Source organism: Cetorhinus maximus, chromosome 10 (genome assembly GCF_964194155.1).
Source record: "Cetorhinus maximus chromosome 10, sCetMax3.hap1.1, whole genome shotgun sequence".
Lineage (NCBI taxonomy): Eukaryota > Metazoa > Chordata > Chondrichthyes > Lamniformes > Cetorhinidae > Cetorhinus > Cetorhinus maximus.
The window spans coordinates 89,720,220-89,745,526 of NC_135888.1; positions in this window are offsets into that span (position 1 = coordinate 89,720,220).

A 25,307-nucleotide genomic window follows, 5' to 3' on the forward strand; every position below is an offset into this window, starting at 1 on the left:
GTTGCTTCACTGTTGCTGGAACTACGAGCATGTTTTTCAAATTGAAAGTGAGAGGAGCCTTGCGTTGGGGGGAATAGGTGCAGAATGGGAGTGTGATCAGTGGGTGGTTGTAGGTGCAGATGCAGGTCAGCTCAGATGGACAACTGAACTCCAGCAGGTAGCATTACAAATGCTCGGGACATTGGTAATGATAGACGGAGGCACTGCATAGGTGGGAGAATGCTTGCATGATGCTCCAAGAGGCCCTGCCACACACCAACATTTCTCCCTCCCAAATCACTGGTTGTCTGGCTGTGTGCAGCTGAAATGCAGGGGGAACGAAGTTGCAGGGGGAAAGCTCACAAAGCCTGTCAATGAAGCTGAAAGACAACATTACACATTATTCAGTGAAAGTGAATGTATTTTCAGACTAAAAAGTGACAAAATGTGTTCACCTGTGCAATCACTTGTGATCAGAATTTATTTTCTAGCCCTATCCCTTCTTCTAGGTCCTACCCTGACATCCGCAAGAAGGTTGGAGACAGTTTATGCAATGGTTGGCCCTGTTGCCTCTGATGACTTTGGCTTGCATCTTCTGGAGTGCCAAGGTCTTGAGGGCCCCAGCTTTCTTTGGCTGTCCTCCTGTGGGCCAGCTGCTCCCTCTGCTTTGACAAAGTTTGAGGTTGAAGGGTTCACAGGCAAAGGAGATTTGGAGGGAGAGGACAGCTTCTGAGATTCCTGAGTGGGTGACCCAGGGGTGTCCAACTGCTGCTCCTCCTCCTTTCAGGTGCCCAAGGGCCCCAGCCTGACTCCTTGAGGTGAAGGAGCACCTGGAGGGAGATCAAGGTGCCCCATTTCCCTCCTGCATTGCTACTGCAGGAACTCACTCATGGCTACCACGATGGATTGCAGATCTGCGTGCATCTCCGCGATCTGTTGGCCCAGGGTCTCCATGGCATCTGCCAGCTTTACTATGAAGACCTCTATGTGTGCATATGTGAGCACCACTTCATCAGAGAGCAGGCGGATGCACTCCTCTGACTTATGTGCCACTCTGTTGAGAACTTCCAACAGCTCTCTGTGATGTTTCCCCGTCTTCTGCTGACTTTCCACAATGAGTTGGAAGGTAAAATCTAGAGGGTCATCATCTGACCCGGACATCATAGATGCCTCTTCCCCAGCAGTCCTCCGGGTGCTGGGGAGCTCAGCTGAACCTGCCTCCTCCTGCTGTGGACATGTGTCCATGCGGTGACCACCAGATTGTGAACCCAAACCTGCTCTAGATCTAGGTCCCAACGGGGTGTGTGTCTCTGCGCTGGTGCAGGGTGTGTGTAGTCTCTGTGACTCATCTTCTAAGCTGCTTATTTCCAGCTCTTCAAAGGAAGAGCTACAACACTGGCATCTACCGGCTATGTGGAAAATTGCTCAGGTATGTCCTGCACACAAAAAGCAAGAGATATCCAACCTGGCCAATTTCCGCCCCATCAGTCTACTCTCCATCATCAGTAAAATAATGGAAGGGGTCATTAACAGTGCTACCAAGCGGCACTTGCTTAGCAATAACTTGTTCACTGTCGCCCAGTTTGGGTTTTGCCAGGGCTACTCAGCTCCTGACCTCATTACAGCCTTGGTTCGAACGTGGACAAAAGAGCTGAACTCCCGAGGTGAGGTGAAAGTGACTGCCCTTGACCTCAAGGCAGCATTTGACTGAGTGTGGCATCAAGCTGAACCCTAGCAAAACTGGAGTCAATGGGAATCAGGGGGAAAACTCTCTGCTGGTCGGAGTCATACCTAGCACAAAGGAAGATGGTCGTGGTTGCTGGAAGTCAGTCATCTCAGCTCCAGGACATCACTGCAGGAGTTCCCCAGCATGGTGTCCTCAGCCCAAACATCTTCAGCTGCTTCATCAATGACTTTCCTTCCATCATAAGGTCAGAAGTGGGGATGTTTGCTGGTGATTGCATAATGTTCAGCACCATACATGATTCCTCAAATAATAAAGTAGGCCATGTAAAAGTGCAGCAAGACCTGGATAATATCCAGGATTGGGCTGCCAAGTGGCAAATAGCATTTATGCCACAGAAGTGTCAGGCAATGACCATTTCCAACAAGAGAGAATTTAACCATCGCTCCTTGACATTCAATGGCATTACCATCACTGAATCCCCCACTATCAACATTTTGGGGGTTACCATTGACCAGAAACTGAAATGGACTAGCCATATAAATACTGTGGCTACAAGAGCAGGTCAGAGGCTAGGAATCATGCGACAAGTAACTCACCTCCTGAGTCCCCAAAGTCTGTCCACCATTTACAAGGCACAAGTCAGGAGTGTGATGGAATACTCCCCACTTGCCTGAGTGCATCTCCTACAGCATTCAAGAAGCTCGACACCATCCAGGACAAAGCAGCCCACTTGATTGGCAACACATCCACAAACATTCACTCCCTCCACCACTGACGCACAGTAGTAGCAGTGTATACCATCTACAAAATGCACTGCGGGAATTCACCAAGGCTCCTTAGACAGCACCTTCCAAACCCACAACCACTACTATCTAGAAGGACAAGGGCAGCAGATAAATGGGAGCACCACCACCTGGAAGTTCTCCTCCAAGTCACTCACCCATCCTCACTTGGAAATATATCACCATTCATTCATTGTCACAGGGTCAAAATCCTGGAGCTCCCTTTCTAACAGCACTATGGGTGTACCTACACCATATGTGCTGCAGTGGTTCAAGAAGGTAGCTCAGCACCACCTCCTCATGAGCAACTAGAGATGGGCATTAAATGCTCGCCCAGCTAGCATCCCATGAATTCATTAAAAAAAATAAAAAGGTGTTCTATTGGCTGGAGGTGAGGACCTGGATGGAGCTGAGGGACTGACTGGCTGAGGGTGTCAGTCACTTGGCAGAGCCTCTATGAACCAAAGTAGAGTAAATTAGTGCTTGGCAGCAGAGTCAAAAGTAGGAGAGAGAGCACTCACAGTTGCGCTGAGAGAGGGATGATGTGGTGCAGGATCCTACGTGAATGATCGCTGCCGACCTCACTGTCACTGCAGGCACAGCCCATGTTCTCATCTGCCAACGCGATGGCATGCTTCACAAAATGAGTGAGGGGCCTAATGTGGTCCACTCCACCCGTTCTGGGACTTCTCCCTGCTGTTGTGAGCCAGCTTCTCTTGCATGAAAACAGATGGAGAGAGTGTGATCAGGATGCATGGCACTGCGTGGAATGTTTGTGTGGCAAACGGAGTCATGGACGGGATAAGGATGCAAGCTCCAGGGGATATGAGCCTGATGGAGATGTGTGGGTGTGTGTGAGAGTTGATGGCATTGTCCCTTGAGGTGTGAGATCCCTGTGGATGTGTGATGGGTTTGTGAATGTGTGAGTTGAGGGTGATGAGGGGGTTGACTTACCCTGGCGGAACGGATGAGAATATTCATCCTGGATGGCACTGGATGGCTGATCTCCTCTGTGCTCCGGTGGCACTGACCACCTCTGGCACCCCCTCCCAGGCCAGATTGGTGACTCTTGTGGAGTAGAGGACAGGCGCTCCAGAGAGACATCACTAAATTTGGAGGCTGCAGTCTTCTTTGCCTTAGAGACCATCTGTCGCCTGCAGCAATCCTGGGCTATAGGCATGAAGTGAGCTGCGCTCCTGTGTGCTTTAAATATGGCGCCCAGAGCAAGGGAGCGCTGAAGTCATGGCATGGCAGGCAAATGCGAGCCTACCTGCCAGCAATCTGGCGTATTCTCCATGAACGCATAATTAATGAGGCGGGATGCACTGGGAATGGGGAGATACAGCATAAAAAGCCATCATTGTGGCCAACGGGTTAAACGTCCTTTTTCCTGCCCACTACCACTCTTTGTGCAAATATGGGATGATTCGCTCATGGCTACAAGGCGACCAAGGTCTGAAAATAATTATTCTAGGGTACATAATATTTTGAAAAGTCAGATAGAATTGCAAAGGAGGAGGGACAACCCTGATAGTAAAGGGTGACATAAAGACATTAGTGAGGAAGAGCCTTCGCTCAGAGGATCATGAGGTAGAATCAGTATGGGTGGAGTCAGAATGCTCTGCTGAGAGTAGCTTATTGGCACCCTAACAGTAGTTATACCATTGTACAGAGCATTTAACAAGAAATTATTAGATGGTGTCTAAAAGACAATTTAATAATTGAGGCGGAATTTAATCTTCATGTAGACAGGACCAAAGTGGCAAGGTGGTCTAGAAGATGAGTTTTTGGGCCTTTTCAAAACAGTTTCCTGGGCGATACATTGTGGAACCAATTTGGGCTTTGTGGAAAAACTAAGAGCGAAAGCTTTTTTTAGATCTAGTATTGTGTAATGAAGCAGGATTAATTAGTAATGTCATAGTAAAAGATCCACTGACAACTAGTGATCATAATATAATTGAATTCTATGTGAAATTTGAAAGCGGCATACTCCAATCACAAACAAGAATCTTAAACATAAACAAAGCCAATTAAATATGTATGAGAGGAGAACTCACTAATGTTGGTTGGGTAAATAAATCTATGGCCATAAATAAACAGCAGTAACCATTTAAAGAAACAATTCAACATTTTCAACAGAAGAAAATATCCCATTGAGAAACAAAAACACAGCAACAAAAATCCATCTGTGGCTTACTCAGGAATTAAATATAGTGTTAGATTCAAATAAGAGGCATAAAAGGTTGCAAAAAAATAGTGGCAAGTCTGAGAATTGGTAGTATTTAAAAAACTAGCAAAGGGATACCAGTAAGTTGATAAAAAGGGAAAAATAGAATATGAAAGCAAACTGGCCAGGAATATAAAAACAGGTTGCAAGAGTTTTTACAAGTGTTGAAGAAGGAAGAGAGTAGCTATAGTAAAAAGTCCCTTAGAACCAGAGACAGGGGAATTATAATGGGGAATGAGGATATGACAGAGAAGTTGAACAAATATTGTGTGCCTGTCTTCACAGTAGAAGACACAAGTTGCATACCAGAAATAGAGTGTAACCTCGATGCTAACAAGAATGAGGAAATTAAGGAAATTAACATCAGCAGAGAAAAGGTACTGGAGATACGTAAGGGCCTAAAATCTGAAAAATCATCAGGGCCTTATAGCCTACATAGAACCATAGAACCATAGAAAAGTTACAGCACAGAAGGAAGCCATTTGGCCCATCTTGTCCATACCAGCCCGAGGACACCCAGGTGCCCTTTCTAATCCCACCTTCCTGCATCCGGCCCATAACCCTGCAGTTTACAGCACTTAAGGTGCAGATCCAGGTACTTTTTAAAAGAGTTTAGAGTTTCTGCCTCTACCACCAACTTGGGCAGCAAATTCCAGACACCCACTACCCTCTGCGTAAAAAAGTTCTTCCTCATGTCCCCCCTACACCTTCTGCCACTTATCTTGAATCTATGCCCCACCAAGGGAAACAATTTTATCTTGTCCACTCTACCTATTCCCCTCATAATTTTGTACACCTCAATCAAGTCACCTCTCAGCCTTCTTTGTTCTAAGGAAAATTACCCCAACCTATCCAATCTCTCCTCGTAGCTACACTTTTCTAACCTTGGCAACATTCTTGTAAACCTCCTCTGCACTCTCTCCAGAGCTATTATGTCCTTCCTGTAATGGGGTGACCAGAACTACATACAATACTCCAGTTGTGGCCTCACCAGTGCTTTATACAATTCCAAAATTATATCCTTACTTTTATATTCTATACCTCTGCCAATGAAGGAGAGCATTCCATATGCCTTCTTTACAACCTTGTCTACTTGAACTGCTGCCTTCAGGGACCTGTGTACTTATAAACCAAGATCTCTCACTTCATCTACCCCTCTTAGTATATTCCCATTTATTTTGTAATCCCTGTAACTGTTTGACCTCCCTAAATGTATTTTCTATGTTAAAATCCATCTGTCACTTTATCGCCCACTCTACCAACCCATCTATATTGTTTTGGAGATTATGGCTATCCTCTACACTCTCCACTACTCGGCCAATCTTTGTGTCATCTGCAAATTTCCCAATCGTACCCCCCACGTTCACGTCCAAATCGTTAATATATAACACAAACAGCAAGAGTTCCAACACCAAGCCCTGTGGAACACCACTTGAGACAACTTTCCATTCGCAAGGGCTCCCATCAACCATTACCCTTTGTTTCCTGTTACAAAGCCAAACTTTTATCCAGTTTTCCACATTACTCTGAATCCCATGGGCTTTTACTTTCCTGACCAATCTGCCATGTCAAATGTACCTTGTCAAATGCACATCATAGGGTTCTGAAAGAGATAACTACAGAGATAGTGGATGCTCTGGCTATGATTTTCTAAAATTCCCTGAATTCTGGAAGGGTCCCAGCAGAAGTTAGCATATGTAACGCCACTATCTAAGAAAGGAGGGAACGAGAAAACAGAGGGCTGTTAGAAAGTGCTTAGTCTTAATAATGCACTTGGAAAATCATAGTATGATCAAGTGCCAATATTGGGCCAGACATATTCTGGACCAGTGTGATTTCCCACTGGCGGCACCGATGATTGGGCATGGCTGGGGGGTGCGATTTGAGTCAGTCTTTCATCTACACTCCATTAGCGGATGCAAATCAGTTTCATGCTGGTCTCTGGCGGGAATTACTACCCACCATGGCAGACAGGAGTGGAAGATCCCACCTTCATTTTACGCTGGCAGGAAACCAATTTTTGGAGCTCTCGTCACATTTCCCCAACCCCTGTCCCACATTAAACCCACTGCAGGGGCACGGGAAAGTTCCGCCCACTGTCTCTTTCCTGCGTGTTTCCCCTTGGCCGAGTGCTCCTGCACAGTGCTGCTGCAGTGGCTACAGCAGAGTTGGTGCACGGCTGCTGACTTTCAATGGGGAGAGACTGCAGTTTTCTTTTCAGGACAACTTAACACCGCTCTGGCCCTGGAAGGCCCAGCTTTGTATGCACCACCTCAGCATGCCTGGCAACAGTCAAGGCTGGCAGTCTGAGAGGCAACAGCAAGGGCACCAGCAGAGTGGCAGTGATGGGAGGATGATTGCTGTCATTTGGGAGAGGACATAAAGTTCATCCTGCAGAGCCATCAATAACCCTAGTAAATTGTTGGAGGACAAATTGTTGTACAGCTGTGAGAACCTGTAAGACCCTTTGAACACTGGTATCACTGCGATTCTGGCTGTAGTCTGAGCACACATGGCAACCAGCTGTGCTTGCTGTGATTGCTATCTGATCAGTACATTGTGTGGCTTCTGCTCATACTGCAATCAAAGCTGAGACATCCAGATGCTGCATCATGGTTGGGTCCATAAGCATTCTCATGGAGCTGGCCACCACTTCCATGCTGAAAATGATTGGCTCCAAACTCTGTGAAAATCCCTGTGCAAGGTTTGAACCTGACTCCTCCTTGCTCCTTAAAAGTGGCCACAGACTTTCTGGGAGGCCTACCAATGTATCAAGCAGTTCTGTGTGCATATTCATCAACCTCTGTCTTGTAGGCTGCCCCACTGAAAGCCTCATCTGAGCCCTCTGCAGCAGAACATGTATGCAACATTGACATCTGGCAGGCTCACGCTTATGCTATCATTTTCCTCTGTGCCCACTTCAATTCACTTGTGCCTGGGGTCTCATCATCTGCAGATTCTGCCACTGAGCTACCTGCTAAAGTACACACAACATCAGTATCTGACCTGGTGGCTGCAAGTGTCAGAGTGAGTAATGGTGTTTCTTCATCATCATTCTCTTCTTCCTCATCCACTTCTTGCTCCTGCCAGGTTGATGTTCTTGCATTTCTTAAGGGACAAAGTCACAAGGGTAGAGTTATAGTGAGGGGAGGGGGCAAAAGCAAGAACTGCATTCTTAAACTATCTGTAGCTTGTAAGTCAGAAGAGATTTGGGGATGAAGGGCAAGTGAGAAGGAGAAGAGAGAAGACAACATATACTCATCCATGTCCCCTGCTGGTTAACTGCTGTTAGTTGTTCACCATTGTTGGAAGGTGAGCAAAGAGGATGAGGCATGGAAGATGGTGGTAAATTGAGAATTAAATGAGGTGAAGGGTTCAAATGTAAGAATATGGTGTTCGAATATGCAATCACAGAGATGTGCATTCGTGTGGGATCACAAAACATTTCATGGAATTGTACTTAGCTCCTCGGGGCTGGCATTAACTATGACAGCTATCTGCTCCCACCAACTGTCTAGAGGGCTCCTGGTCCTCTGTGCTTAGGGGACCTCTCTCCTCCTATCCACTTCCTGCATCAAGGCCTGCAATGCTGCATTGGAGAACCTTGGAACCTGATCTCTACCATGTTTTGCCTTTCTTGTGTCTTCCCCAGTTCAAATTCCCCTGTTCCAGTCAAAATGCAGCTCCCCTTTAAGAGATATAGGCCTGGCTTTAAGTAATACCGGCAAGCTTGAACTCATGCTAGCCCCTCACATTCTTACTTTCCCAGCTGATGCGTTCAGTCATTTAACAGTGCGATAGCAGTAATTACACAAGATTTACAGGCTGCCTGCATCATAATGAACAGGCGTGGGATAATCGTGCATCACAATCCCCGTGCACACATGTTTTTCCTGGTGCTCTTGCAATGCAAAAGCTAGGCAATGGTGGATAATTCAATGAAACATCATCAAATTATAGGTTTTCAACAATGTGGTGCTAAAAATCACCATTAGTGGCTGAATTTAACACCAAAAATGTAATCTTGCCTTTATTTTATGATTTATAGTTGGCTCTATAGCAGGATCTATAGAGAAACAATATAAAACACTGTAAAAAATGTGAAGAAGTACTATAGTCTTTTGTTACATTATGGAATGCCTATACTTTGCCCTATTAATGATAAAGGTGACATTACTAAAAAATCACAAGAACACAAGTGATCGAAGCATGAGAATACCATACAGTCCACTAAGCCTGCTCTGCCATTGTCATGATGATGTGTCATGTGCAATGTGGAATATTAATCTTTAGTTTCATCGGCTGATGTAATGTGTTGGATTATTTTTAAAAAGGAGAAGAAACAGCTGGAACTGCAAAGACACCGTGGCCAGAATTTTACATCCCGTGGGTGGGTACATGCCCGACCCGAACAGATGTGAAATAGCGCAAGATGATGTTGGGCGAGCATCCCAATGTCATAGCGCACTCGTGTCATTTCGCTCAGCGGGCGCACGTGGCAGTCAGAAGCGCGCCCACTGACAAATAAATGAGCAATTAAGCCCATTAATGATGCAATTAACAGCAATTTTACATGGCACATCCACATTTATGGTTGGCGGATGGGCCGTTCTCCCAGGCGGCATTCACATTTTTGCTGAAACTTCGATTCAGGGTGGGATGAAATCTCTGTGGGGGAATAAAATAAAAAGAGATGTCTGGGGACTGTTTTTTTATGAAATATGGTTTCAGGTGCTCGATTGCGCTGCAGGGACTTATTTTGCAGCGTTTTTGTTGCTTCCTCTAGTCTGTGGAGGTCTGCAGCTCCCTGGGGCAGCTATCTGCCTTCAGGGAATGCACTAGAAACGCTCACCTGCAACCTCAACTGCTCACCAGCTCCCGCCACCTTCCCGTCCCCGCCCGGCAGCACTGAGCATTTCAGTGTGCGTTTCATTCTGGCTGGCCGTTAATTGGCCAGCCAGGGCGAAATCAGTGTCAGGGGACGTTCGTGGCCGGAGGCCCATTTCCTGTCCGCTTCTGGGCCCACCGATCGCGTGTGCGCGACAAACAAAAAATTCAGATATGTGTTTTAAAATGGCTGCAGTAGTCACCTGACCAACAAATTGGCCTAAGTTTCGAGAAGCCTCTGAACTTGGATTACCAGGCGACATGTCTAGGCAGCTCTCTAATGGACTTCACATCTGTCATTATTTGAACTCTCTGCAAAACATAAGGACAATAGATCACCAGACTTTCTTATCCTGAAACTGCCAATAATAAAGAAGGACTTACAAAACTCATCATGCAAGGAGGGTACTAAGGACTCCCTATCTGTTTTGATGGCATCTTGATAGTTTTGATAATGGGAGATGAAAGCTCCTTCATTAATATGGATGGCCCTCCATTGTGTGCCAATAGCAACTGTCACATGATCAGAACTCACTTGTGAAAAGCTATAATTATAAGCTTGTCTGTTTATTATAGGAGTCTGCAGAATGCACCAATAACATCCAAAAGAAGACTGCAGAATGTAACATCATCTCTCTCTGCAATTCTCAAGTTCTGACTCTACTTCTGTTACATTTTGGAATACATCGCACAGATAGAGAATTTTAATCAAAAGAAAGTTTTCAAGTTCCATAGCATCTTTTAAAAAAAATATTCATGGGATGTGGGATATTGGATGGGTTGTTTGACAAAGTTGGTTTGGAATGCTCGTTTTGTGGTGGTCATTTTAGCATTTTGATCAAGCGGATGCTGTGATGGTCAGCAACAGAGAGATGGTTAGCTGTAAGGACTGTGTTGAATGGGGAATTGGGTTTTTATTGACAGGTACCACATTCAGATGAGCCAATTATAGACAGCTTGGCCAGAAAACCAGGTGTGTTGATTGTCTACTCCTTTCCTGCACCTCTTCTCTTTCTTCTCCTCTTCTTCCTTCTCTTTCTTAACCCCAGCTGCTCACTGCATATCTAGTAGCAACAGGCCTCATAATGCCAAGGTTGTGCAGGAACAGCAGACTACAACAAATCATGACACATACTCTGGAGGGTATTCTAGAGATGTCCGGGCAGCAGAAGATTTGTTTAAGCACCCCAGTGGTCTACTTAATAATGCTTCGTGGCAGCATAGCTGACCATGTGCTAGTGGGTTATGTACTAAAGTTATGAGCCAGGTGGTCAGCGGATAGCCCATATTGCCCAGTGATGACATCTGATCTCTCATAGTGAGTCCAATGGTGATGATACAGAGGACTGGTGCAGAATAACTGACTGCTACCAGGATAACCAGCATTGACAAGCATGATGTGCTGAATATGGTAACACACCAGTTGGACATTGAGAGAGTGGAACACTTTGCAGTTGTGATATATCTCTGAATTTATATGCAACTCCTGCAAAGCAACTTATGTGCATTCAGTGGCGTCCTGCACCATGAGGAAGCCAGCTATCCTGGAAAAACCATATGCAGAGTCCACCCGCTTCTGGAAAGAGAGAATGCAATGTATTCATCTTGCTTTCCATGCTGTATGCCAGTGATTGCTTGTAAAACAATGCAAGGTAAACTGCAAAATGCTGGCGCTGTCACCTGCTCCAGCCTTGAAGGAGCCTGATGCCAGAAAGTTCATGGCCATGGTAACTTTTGCAGCCACTGGCAGTGTTTATTTGCCCTGCTCTGAGGCTGTAGTTCTGCCTGCAACAGGTAACAGATTTCAGTGAGCACTTTGGAAGAGAAGCAGAGATGTCACATACCCTGTCCCCGGCAGGGGTTGAGGTAGGACAATTGGTCCCTGAAGATTCCGGGTGGATTTAGCCTCCTGCCAAAAGCTCTTCTCCTTTTCTTCTGCCTCCCTCTTTGAGCCACTTGTACTGTGTTGCCTCTGTTGAATCCCCTCATCATGTTGCAGGCTTGTGGTCAGAGCAGAACCAAAGCCTTCACCACATGCTACACTACTCCTTTTGGACTTCACCAACTTTAAATGATAGCAATTTAAAAAAAAAACTTTCTATTAACACAGCAATAGCTTTAGAAATCAATCAGCAACTAACCTGAAAGTAGTTGAGTATCCCTTTAACTAGTGCTGTTGGGTGTCCTCCCTATTGCTGAACGCATGTTCAGCTGCGTGAGGTTAAGACAGGACATTATCTAGAGCATTAAGATTGAAAATGGCTAGAATGGAATCAGTGGCTGGTATTTTCAGCTCCCACCTGCAGCGTGTGTCACAGCAGGCAGGAGCGGAAAACAACACGAGAGCATGAAAATCCGTTTTACATTGACGGGAAAAGAGTCCTATTGACTGCTCTGGACTTCAATGGTGGAGCATATTTTCCGATGTGCAATGTCAGGAAGGCCACTTGAATACATTTAAATGTGATGAATACTCATTATGAAGTATGCTTGCCAGTATCATGGCCCCATACTGGGTCAAGAGGTCACGTCGGCATCAAATGAGACCGACGTGTTTCACAAAGGTACATAAGTGACATGCACTTGCCGACCAGCACTTTGCTCGTGACTTCAAAGTTTGTTTGTTTACGTTTCATCACGCAGTGCTCACGGCAGCTCAGCGCCAGGCTTTGCAGGCAGCACCACATCACTCTCAGGGAGTATCACAGGCAAGGCTCTACCTATCAAACCAGTGGTAAGGCAGGGTGCTGTGGAAGGGGCTGCAGGGCAAAGCCTCCACTGAGGAAGGGGCAAAAGTGGAGAGAGGTTGTGGCAGGGGCAGCAGGGCAAGGCCTCCAACAGAGAGGGGTGAAAGTGGCAAAGGATACATCCCAACACATGACTAGGAGGGTGTGGGTTGGAAGCCTCCTCTGGGCCAGAATGGGGAAGAATGTCTTAGAGAGGGACATAAGCGAGTTGGGGACAGAAGTTGAAGGTAGCAGAGTGACAAAATGCTTAACTTTACATTACTGACCTTGCAAGGATTGTCAGAAGCTCACTTTGCACTCAGGCTCAAGAAGGGGTGGGATAATCTGCCAATGGGGCACAGGCACATCTGCCTCAATGCATTCAGGGATATCCTCCACAATCAAAATGGCATTAAGCTTTGGAGGGAAGGCTTGAGGATCCTTGGAGAGAGGGAAACCTGAACATAATGCACCCCTAGGACAATGGCAGGGATTACTACACTCACACAAGGGAGGGTCCAAGCTGGTCTAGTTGTGATCCCTTAGCACCACCATCTTGCAACCTGAAGGGATGGTGCAGCACAAAATTAATCTGAGGAATAGCTCAGCTGGTGAAGGCTCTGGTGGCTGTTTGGAGGAGTGGTGCACTACAGTGTGGTGGTGGGGGGGTGGGGGGAGTGATTATAGTGGCTCCCAACTGATTGTGCATTGCCTAATAAGGATAGATGGGCACATCTGAGACATGTTAGGAGCCTTTCAATGATAATACAGGGAATCAGGAGAGTGAAGCAATGAAGTGCATTCATGTGAGATTAATGACAAGTCATGGCAGTAATAGAACCTGCCTTGCTTTAACCCCTTGTTCTGAGAGTGCTAATTGCACACAGCAATAATGAGGACTAGACCATTTAGGTGATTGGGCAAGCTCCACTTGCGTCTTTAAAGCAGGAGCTCAATCTTGACTCTGGTAGGTTCACATATGAGAAATCTCAGTGTCACCTCCAATAATCACAGTTCCTCAATGAACATTAGACCCCATGAGTAACGCAAAGAGTGCAATGATTGAGGATCCCAGTGCCTGGCCAAACCAATCACATAGCAGTCGGTCATGCCAAGGTTGGGGTAAGGGGTGGTGTGGCGGCGGCGTTGGTGGGGGAGGTGTACCAGCAAATGTTCCTTACACTGGCTGGGATTTCAATGTCGAATAGCTGTTGTCACTGCATCTCAGCTCTTGAATCCACAGTCCCACACTAGAAATATACAGAAATTGGAGATTTGGAGGACCAATTTTTTTTCTCATTGATGCCACAGAGAGGGGATCTTTAGAAAGCTGGAGGCTGGATTTGTTGCTGCCTGAATTCTTGCATACAGGCAGGAGAGAAGGCAGAGACAATTGTGATCTTGGCACTAGGCTCGCCAGAGGGAGGAGCTAACCCCTCAAGAGCAAGGGCCAGCAGGGTCTCCACCTGACGCAGAGGACGAGGCTTGCTGAAACATGGTGCCTAAGCGGCTCTTGAGACCGAGGGTGTACAGACATCACCTGTCTTAAATGTAAATGAGCAAGAGAAGTGTTGCCAACATCACCATATGTCCAGGGACCTGGTGACTCAAATTTGGCACATTCTCCCGGAACTGGTGCTACAGGGACTGGGAGGGCATCCATTGCCAGTGGCTCTGAAAGTCGCCGCCACACTGAACTTCTACATGAGTGGCTCCTTCCAGTGCTTCACTGGGGACCTGTGTGGAATCTCCCAAGTGTCCATGCACAAATGCATACACAAGGTGACAGACACCCTTTTTGCGAAGCCCTAATTACATGCACTTCGCCAGAGATCAAGAGAGCCAGCAAGCCAGGGCATTGGGCTTTGCTGAGATTGTCAGATTCCCACAGGCGCAGGGTGCCATCGACTGCACTCATTTGGTTTTCTAAGCTCCTTGGCAACAGGCACTGCAATACATAAACCAGAAAGGATTCCACTCACTCAATCTTCAGCTGATCTGCGAACATAAGAAGCAAATAATGCAGGTGTGTGCGAGATACCGAGGAAGCTGCCATGACTCATACGTCTCAAGTAGATCGCAGATCTCTGACATCTTTGAGGGACCATACAGAATCTAGGGTTGGCTCCACGGCAACAATGGGGTATCCACAAAGGACCTGGCTGATGACGCCAATGTGATGGCCACAAAACCCTGCAATCAGAAGGTACAATGATGCTCATATCACTACCCGAACGCTGGTAGAGCAGAGATTTGGCATCTTGAAGATGCAGTTTCAATGCCTCGACAGATCTGGCAGAGCACTTCAGTACACTCCCCAAAGGGTCTCCTGGATCATCGTCGTCTGCTGCAAGGGTACGGAGGGAAGGGGGAAATGGCTCTAGGTGAGTTGCTCACTCAGAGATTTGGTACAGCCACATTCTTCTGCACTGTAACAATTTTGTGATTCTGTGATTCTTTGCTGTTTGCTCTCCTTGTGAAAATGAAAAAAAAATAATTCAACATACGAATAAATTTCATGAATACCTTATTGTGAATAAAATCATTTTATTAAAATCTTACTTTTTGGTCACTGAGTAGTGATTTCTGTAAAATAGAAATTTTCAGCATTGCTCATTTTGGTAGGAATATTTAACATATGTAAACAATTTGATTCTTGTTGTTCTCACCCCTTTCCTGCCATGGACCTGAGTGCAAATCTGGTGGAGTCCATCTGAAGTTACATGTTACCTGGTCTCACTCAGCCTAAATTTCCAGCTGTAGGTCATTTGCACAGGCTCAATATTTCCCCTTTGCAAGATCTCCATGTGACAGGGCAATTGTGACATGAAGCAGGAGAAGGTGATAAATCAAGCGCAGCTGCAGACACCTGAGGTTGCCACTTTAGGAACTTCCTGATTGTTCGAGAGCAGTCAGAAGACCTCAAGCACTAATCAACTTCATAGCCACGAGGTAAAAAAAGGTGCTTACCATTTAAACCCCCCTAGTCTGCCTATTTCCTGCAACCCACAGGTCCTCCAGTTTGAGAAGGCTGAGCATGTATAGTATTACCAACTAACTGTGGCTGCTACTCCCTTTGCGCCTACCCCAGCTGAAACTGTAGAAAAATGGTGGGATGAATGGCTTCTGCTTCAGTTCCATATTCAGTTCCTCGGATCCCCAACACAGTCAAAAAGCCCTCAAAATACAAGAGAACAACAAATGGATTGGGGGCTGTGACATAGCACCGGGGGCTAACACTCTATTTCTTTCTGCTTTGAACCCAAGAAATAAGCATATTCTGGGCTTAAAAGTGGGGAAAACTAATCTCAAATTTTATGGAGTTAAGATAGAGAGTGCTTGTGAAATATTTGTCCATATTTAATACTCATGTGACAAGCCCTACTCCTTCAAACCTTTGTGAGCTGTTAGGTGCTTTCTTGCTAAGGCCTTGTTAATATTATTAACAAAGAAGTTGTGCTATATTTTGCAGCTACTTACTCAAAGCAAAGTAAATATTTCATTCTCAAGTCAGAGCTGGCATTACATTGATTTAAGAATGTAAAGATTTTGAAGGATCACTATAGCAGCCAGATTCACATGACATTGTTACAACCTCCATAGAGCCCAATAACTTTCTCACAAAAATTCAAACTTCCTGTGAATAGCTGAACAGATGACACAGCAAGACTTTGTGTTTTAAAACATCTACTATGACAAACAGGCGAAAAGCACTATTGACTAAACACTACTTTTGTAGGCAGCTTATACTTTAAACTACAGAACAGAACTTTTAACACAACTGAAAAAATGCACTATCTGTTAGATGCTGCATTTAAGTAGACATTCAATTCTCCCAGAATCAGTCCAAAATGATTCTTAGGGTTTACTTCTGATTTTCCCCTTTGCCAACCTGGATACCTTTAAATCCAGAACTATCTTTCATGGCGTGAGTTCTTCTGGAGACTTCTCCCTCTTGCTAAAGTTTGGCAAATCTTCCAGCCTCATTTTAACTCCTCACGAATTTGGTCTTTCCAATCCAAATTTTCCCACCATTCATGTGTGGTAATTTTTGGCTTTGAGTTGCTCTCTCTCTCTCACCCAGACCCTGGTGAAAATAACTTGTCTGTGAGTTTTCAGGTATACCTTAGAAATCTATCCCCTCTCACCTAACCCCTTCCAAAGCCCAGTTCCATGGCAATATGATTCCCTTGGGCCTTGCATCCAGGTAGAAATGCTTATTAGATTTCCTTGATAGCCTAACTCTCTTTAATCTTAAAACTAAATGGACAGTTTAAAGCATAACTGTTTGCAGCCCGACATTCTCAACACTATTGTGAGACTTTGGAGATGACCAGTCTATTCAGTGTTTGTACACAGGCTGCTGCCATTGTCTCCAAGTGTAAACATCTCATATCTTCTTCCCAGTAAAACAACTTGGGCATCCTTTAATCTCTAACAATCAAACCACCCAGCCTTGCTGTCAGGCAAGCTTCAGAACAGGTCACATGAACCCCACCCCCCCAACTTTTATTTTACATTAAATTAAAGATACAGACCCAATACATAATAATCTTATGAACCTTAAAATTGTAATAACATGTGTTGGTAGGACAGGCAACAGAGGCATTAAATTCATTCTCATGTGAAGAACAAACCCTCTTTCTAAATGCCCTGAGCAATGTAAATCCAAAAGCAACTCATTATATTTCTAAATGTGATCACAAATTTGATATGGAGTGAAATTTGTTTAAAAAGTACAAATAGAATTTCCCTGGCATTGTTCATATGTGGTCTGCTGTAGATTTACACATCTGACAGCATCTGCGGAGAGGAACACATTTGACGTTTCGGGTCCACATGACTCTTCATCAGAGCTAAGGAAATAGAGAAATGAGGTGAAATATAAGCTGGTAGAGGGGGTTGGGACAGGTAGAGCTGGATAGAGGGCCAGTGATAGGTGGAGGAAAAGACGAGATTGCCAAAGATGTCATAGTCAAAAGGACAAAGGTGTGTTGATGGTGGTGATATTATCTAAGGAATGTATAATGGGGACATTAAGGGTAGTAAGCAGGTCAAGCAAGTGGCAGATGGCCCTAGTGGGGGTGGGGTGGGGGGAAGGGCTAAAATGGGCTAAAAGGGGGAGATAAAACAATAGATCGAAATAAATTTAAAAATAGGTGGGAAAAGAAATATATATATTTTTTGAATTATAAATTATTGGAAAAAGGGGGATCAAAAAAGGGGGGTCGGAAAGGAGGTGGGGATGGAGGAGGGAGTTCATGATCTGAAGTTGTTGAACTCAATATTAAGTCTGGAAGGCTGTAAAGTATGTAGTCGGAAGATGTGGTGCTGTTCCTCCAGTTTGCGTTGAGCTTCACTGGAACATTGCAGCAGGCCAAGGATGGACATGTGGGCATGAGAGCAGGGTGGTGTGTTGAAATGGCAAGCAACAGGGAGGTCTGGGTCATGCTTGTGGACAGACCGAAGGTGTTCCACAAAGCAGCCACCCAGTCTGTGTTTGGTCTCTCCAATGTAGAGGAGACTGCATTGGGAGCAGCGAATGCAGTAGACTAAATTGCGGGAAGTGCAAGTGAAGTGCTGCTTCACTTGAAAGTAGTGTTTAGGCCCTTGGACGGTGAGGAGGGGGGAAGTAAAGGGGCAGGTGTTGAACCTTCTGCGGTTGCATGGGAAGGTCCTGTGGGAGGGTGTTGAGGTGTAGGGGGTGTTGGAGGAGTGGACCAGGATATCCCGGAGGGAACGATCCCTGCGGAATTCCACCAGGGAGGGTGAAGGGAAGATGTGTTTGGTGGTGGCATCATGCTGGAGTTGGCAGAAATGGCGGAGGATGATCCTCTGAACGCGGAGGCTGGTGGGGTGATAAGTGAGGACAAGGGAGGCCCTATCATGGTTCTGGAAGGGAGAGCAAGGTGTGAGGGCGGATGCGCGGGAGATGGGCCGGACACGGTTGAGGGCCCTGTCAACTACCGTGGGTGAAAAATCTCGGTTAAGGAAGAAGGAAGACATGTCAGAGAAACTGTTTTGGAAAGTGGCATCATCAGAACAGATGCGACGGAGGCGAAAGAACTGAGAGAATGGGATGGAGCCCTTACAGGAAGCAGGGTGTGAGGTGCAGTAGTCGAGGTAGCTGTGGGAATCGGTAGGCTTGTAGTGAATATTGGTGGACAGTCTATCACCAGAAATTGAGACAGAGAGGTCAAGGAAGGGAAGGGAAGTGTCAGAGATGGACCGTGTGAAAATGATGGAGAGGTGGAAATTGGAAGCAAAATTAATAAATTTTTCCAGGTCCAGACGAGAGCATGAAGCAGCACCGAAGTAATCATCGATGTACCGGAGAACGAGTTATGGGAGGGGGCCTGAGTAGGATTGGAACAAGGAATGTTCCACATACCCCATAAAGAGACAGGCATAACTGGGGCCCATGCGGGTACCCATAGGCACACCTTTTATTTGGAGGAAGTGAGATCAGTTTAAGAAGAAATTGTTCAGTGAGAGAACAAGTTCAGCCAGACGGAGGAGAGTAGTGGTGGATGGGGATTGTTCGGGCCTCTGTTCGAGGAAGAAGCGGAGAGCCCTCAGACCATCTTGGTGGGGGATGGAGGTGTAGAGGGATTGGACGTCCATGGTGAAGAGGAGGCGGTTGGGGCCAGGGAACTGGAAATTGTTGATATGATGTATGGTTTGAGAGGAATCGTGGGTGTAGGTGGGAAGAGACTGGACAAGAACTCATTTCTTGATAGCTTGACTCCATTCTTTCTCCCCTTGTCCAGTCTCTATCAGTCAGCTATTAGCAGCTGTTCATACAGTCACTACACTCTTCTGGAAATTTCTGTATTTCTTCCACCTTTTCAACTACCGGTCCAAAAAATTTTAATATTGTTCTACTCGTTGACCTCCTCCCTGCATGACACCAATGATATCAACAATTATTCAGCATGTCCTTACAAACCTTCCAACATCGGTGGTACTGTAATTCATTTTAACTCAAATCTCTAACTTCTGATCAGCCATCTTGTGACTTTCCAGGCTCAACTTACTTCTCTTTGACCTTCAGATGACTGTCTTAAATCAATACTCCATTATCTACAAATTAAAGAGAACTCAATTATACAGTGAATAAATGATTTCACATAAATCCAAAACCTTGTGCCAATGGATCATACTGCTGCCTAGGTTAGGTTCATACATTTTTTTTTATATAAGCTCCAGACAGAAACTCACTTCAACTTACAACTTTATTGCATGATACATTGTTGTTCAGGTTTCCACAGCCTAGTGGTTAGGGTACTGGACTAGTGAGTCAAAGTTCTGAAATTGAATTCAATAAATCTGAATTGTTGTAAGAACCCAACTGGTTCCCTACACACTTTGAACTACACCTGACTTCAGTCCCACAGAATCTGATTGACTCTTCATGCCCTCAGGTCAAAGGGGAAAGGCGATAAATATTGCCTTTCTAGTGTTGTCTAAATCCCAAAAGCCAAAACAAAAGAAAAACACATCAGGTTATATGTTGCATTGATTCACCATTAACAATACCATGGTGGATATGCTGGCCAACATCAGAATCCCAATGCTTGGTTTTAAATTCCTCAATTGCTTTACTACAGCTTATTTCAACTTTCTCTAGACTTACATTTCCTGTTGTATCCTTTGATCCTTTTACTTTGGTCCTTTGTGCATCCCATGCCCTTCACAACACCACTTGTGGCAGAGCCTTCAATCACTTCGGCCTTATTCTCTCTCCCTGTACACCTGCCTCTTGAGCTTTGCGAAGTTATCCAAAAAGCTGTTATTTTTATCTTGGTTAAGTGGCTTGTTAGCTGTTTAAATTTCATTAAAGATCGCGTGCAATGTATCATGATTCGCTAATATTTTTGGGTGTTGCTAGTGAAATTGCTTTCTCACAAATTAAATATACCAATTTTGTGTGTTCCACATTTTTAATAGCATATTATTAATTCTAACTAAATACATCAATTTAATGCATTTCCCAGGAAGAATTTTTGCCACCAGGAAGCTGCTGTTACTCTGGGTGCAATTTAATCCAGGTAATGGGGGTCCTGCCAGTTGACCCGGAAGTTGGCGGGGTTTTCAAGAAGGCAGGGGCTGGCCAACCGCAATCACATGGAGGTCCACCAATTAGGGGGAGTGATGGACTCAACCAATTACGTGGCAGGGACAGGCTCTTTTGCTGTGGCTGCCTGGTGCTTTTGGTACCTGAAGGTGTCTCCCTTGGTGCTGTTCCTCTACCCTTCATGTGCCAAAAAAGTTTGTGATCGCCTGGGTCATATTTTAGAGATCTTACTGGCTGCTGACCATGAAAATGCTAACGTATGCAGCTCAGCGTGTACCATTTCCCCCTCCGATCCATGTCCCTCAGACCGTAACTTTTCAAGTCCTTCAGCCCTGTGTGGAAGGCAACTGTAAAATGGCTGACCTTCCATCTTGGAGACATACCTTACTTCAACACTGCCGGCTTTCACTGGTGGGAAATCTGACGGCCCATGATCCCCACTGGCCACTCGGTTAACCCCAAAAGGTGCATTTAGTAGCATTCTGCAGCACAAATGACCCCTAACTGCCTGCTTAACAATCTTAATTGGCTAACCATCACGTTCATGCAGGTTCGCTGCCTTGCTGCCTTCCCTCTGGCTGTTTAATTCAGCCGTTCTGTTATCATTGTTGTGTGTTTAAGCTTAGGTTGCCCTTGGTTAGGATCATTGGAGGCAAGACTGCTGGTAAATGTTAACTTGTATTAAACCTTCGGTCTGTCCGCAAGCATGACCCTGACCTCCCTGTCGCTTGCCATTTCAACACACCACCCTGCTCTCATGCCCACATGTCCGTCCTTGGCCTGCTGCAATGTTCCAGTGAAGCTCAACGCAAACTGGAGGAACAGCACCTCATCTTCCGACTAGGCACTTTACAGCCTTCCGGACTGAATATTGAGTTCAACAACTTTAGATCATGAACTCTCTCCTCCACCCCCTTTCCGATCCCCCTTTTTTCCAATAAATTATATATATATTTTTTCCCATCTATTTCCATTATTTTTAAATGTATTTCCATCCATTGTTTTATCTCTACCTTTTAGCCTATTTCGATCCCTTCCCCCCCACCCCACCCCTACTAGGGCTATCTGTACCTTGCTCTTCCTGCTTTCTACCCTTAGTGTCACCTATTAGCACATTTCTTAGCTAATATCACCAACTTCAACACCTCTTTGTTCTTTTGTCTATGACATCTTTTGGCTATATCCACCTATCACTGTCCCTCAATCCAGCTCTACTTGTCCCACCCACCCCCTTAAACCAGCTTATATTTCACCTCTCTTCTATTTTTCCTTAGTTCTGTTGAAGAGTCATACGGACTCAAAACGTTAACTGTATTCCTCTCCGCAGGTGCTGTCAGACCTGCTGAGTTTTCCAGGTATTTTTATTTTTAACTTGTATTAAATATTCTTCTCACTATGTACAGGATAAGACTTGGCAAGAGGCTTTGCATAGAACTATCTCTGCACGCTGTTGTCATGTGATCTTACATCACTGATGATGTAGACTATCTATTTACATTAACCCTTTATACTACAACTCCTTCCAAGTCTCTGACTCTGTTAAATACATTATTTACATTATCCTACATTTCCCCCCGAAGTCTCTGCCTTGGTTCACAGAGATAACCGTTGTGGTGGTTTCACCAATCTCCTCAACCTTGTTTTCAGCTCTATCAAATGAAGCATTGGATTCAACTTCTCCATGTTTTCTCTCGAACTCAGTAGAGCAGTATGTGAATCATCAGAGACAATCAGCTTGCTGCTCAGGTTGTCTTCCTGATCATCTGGGTAACTGGTCCATTCCATTGAAGGTCTTCTTCTTGTAGATATGAGTGTGCTTCTGTTTCTTCTCACTATTTCAATTTCAGGGTTCATGGGATAAGATCGTGGATATAGGGCAGAATTTTGCCCTTGGTGGGCGTGCGGGCCCCACCGGCTCAGCGGTGGGCAGACAGCCGACCCCTGCCACCGAAACGGGGCCCACCGCCATTTTGAGTGGGCGGGCCAATTAAGGCCTGCCTAGCGACCTGCCCGACAGGAAACGCTATGCACACCCTGTGAGGGGGGGAGGGAATCCCCAGCTGTCAAAGTGTGCTCTTTCGCCCATGCGCGCTAAAGAGCGCACTGCTCCCTGAGACAAAGTGCTGTCTCAGGGAGATTAGTGACAGTGTAAAAAACTTAAAAAATAGAAAAATAAAAATATTATTAACATGTCCCCCTCATGTGACAATGTCACACGAGATGGGACACGTTAATAAGAGGCACTGAAACTTTATTAATGTTTTTAAACACGAACATGAAACCTCATTCCGCCAGTGGATGAGGTTTCATGTATTATCAGAAGCCCGCTTGGGCTCTTGGCCTGCCCACCAGCCTTAAGGTCTTTAACAATCTTAATTTGCCTGTTAATGGCCTCAATTGGCCATTGACAGTTCGGCGGGCGGACAGCTGATTTCGCTGTCCGCCCGCCTTCCTGAAAATTTAAAGGGACCGGGATGACGTCAGGGGTTCCTCCCGACGTCATCCCGCATCATTTTCCCATCGGCGAGCGGGCCCCACCCCCAAATCGCCAACGGGAAAATCCTGGCCATCATGTTTTTTTCCAAAACCTGGTCTTCATGATTTTGGTCACAAACCCATACTGATTCCCCTACCTGGAGTTCTGGTAAGTTCTGTAGTCTATAGCATTGATTATAGTGTCTGGTTTGATTTGCACAATACTCATCCCCCTTACTCTCTCTATATCTGCTACCTTGAGGCATGATATAAGCATGTGTGGAAGAACAGGAAGTTGAGTCCACAGTCATCTTCCCATTAGACATTCGGACAGAGCCAGACTATTCTGGAGTGGCATGGAATGGTAACTCCACAGTGCCAAGTTGACATTGTCATTTTTCTTAAGTAAATCCTTCACTGTCCTTAATCCTCATTCAGCCTCCCTATTAGCTTGCAGGTATCTGGGTGAGCTAGTTATGTGGACAAACCTTCTGTGAACTTGCAGCATTCGTTGGCAAGCTGTGGGCCATTATCTGAAATGACTAGGTTTGGAATGCCGCGAGTGGCAAAATTTCTTTTAGTAACGCAATGACAGCTTCCAAGATGGGACCATGTGTACTCTTAACCTTACAGGAGTAATAGTCAACAACTATGAAGAATGACTTCCCTTTGAGCCCAAAATGATCCATTCTGAAACGTTCCCACAGTCTGGAGGGAGATGTGGGCACCATCAGTGATTATTTTTGCTCCTGGATCACAGAGGATGATTTTGTGATTCCTGGATCACACAGGATGATTTTGAGATCCCTGGCCACCAAACAGAATTTTGCACTCTGGCACATCACCGTGTAATGCCTAGGTATCCCTGGGGTATTCTCGAGTCTGCAGACTCTGGTATGACCAATCTCTCATCATAAATCAGTAAGTCATCCATGACACTGAGATGTCTTCGTTGTTCGAAGTATTACTTCAGGATGAGATTATTTGAAATGTATTCTGGCCATCCCTTTATGCAATATTTCCAAATTTGAACACATTCTTCAGCTGCGCCTTTCACATTTCATTTAGCCTTTGTGTTGTTGCTGGTAAAACTTTGTGGTCAGTGAAGTATAGGACACCACATCTTTGACAAAATTTATGCCTTTTGTTCAGGTTTGTCTCTCTTGTTCTCATGCTCAAGTTTGTCCATCAGTTTTTGGCTTGATGCAAGCTGCCCTTCCTGGTAATGAACTTGTGATTCCTTCACCTGCAGTTCATGGGAAATCCTCTGCCTGGTTTCCTCAAGGTTTTCACTTGGTTTTGTTAGTTTCTGGTGTTCCCACTTCAGAGTAATTGTTTTGGTCTTCTCAAGATCTCTAAATACGTTTAAAAATTCTACCCTGATTTCGGTCAGTTTCCCTTGGCTTCCCAATTCATCTACTTTATAAATGAGTTGTAGATCCATGCAAGCTTTTTGACCTAACAGTGAGCATTCTTGATTTTGGATTACATAATGTGATTTCTCTCCTTTTGCACTGAAGTGTAGAAGTCAACTGTTCCTTGACCTTCAGGAATGCTTCCTGGACTGTGGAGTTGTATGGTCGATGACTGGAAGAAGTCTTGCTTTAGCCACTGTCCTGTGTCTGAAAGAACTGACACTGAAACCCCTGTTACAGTGCCTAATTCGAAGTTAATTTTATGCCTGTTGACCATAATATCTGCACTCCAATAGTTCCCATTAGATCTTATAATTTCTCCCAAGAATGGCACATCATTGTCTTTTACATCTTAAATTTCTGGAATGCAACATGCTTTAATTAGCTTCTCCTTAGATTTCTGAGTTGGAAGACTTTTGCTGCAGCATACAGCCTTAAAATGTCCTCTCCTCTCACAAGAATGGCACTGTCGGGACATGCTTCGCACTGTAGCAGCTACCGTGAACATTGAGTAATGGTGGCTACCGAGCCCTCGTCACTCTTTCCCTGTTTTTGAGTAGGTGCTTTGCTATTTCTGTGTCCTACAAACTGCACTATTATCAGTTGTTTTTCTCCACGAAACCTCCCTGTCACCTCGAATCAATACATGATTTTGCTTTCTCACTTCTGCCTTGTTAACTGCACAGCCTTTGATAGTGTTAAATCTCCCTCGGCCATAGAAAACCTGATAGTCTCATCTAAGACTCCTATAACAATGCAATCCTGAATTAATTCATCTTTCAGGGCTTTGTATTCGCAACTCTCAGCTAGTAGATATAAATCATTAATTAAGGAATCAACGCTCTCCCGCAGTCGTTGGTATATCTATTGAACTTTGCCCTTTCTATGGTTGTGTTCTTTCTAAGGCTGAATAGATATCAAAAGCTTGTATAAAATCTTCATATGGTGCCGTTTCTTCTTTATGCCCTTTCTGACCATTACATCATCTGCACCACTGCCTATGGCAAAGAGAAGGGTACTGGCCTGTTCCTTACTAGGCTCCTCTGCTGGTC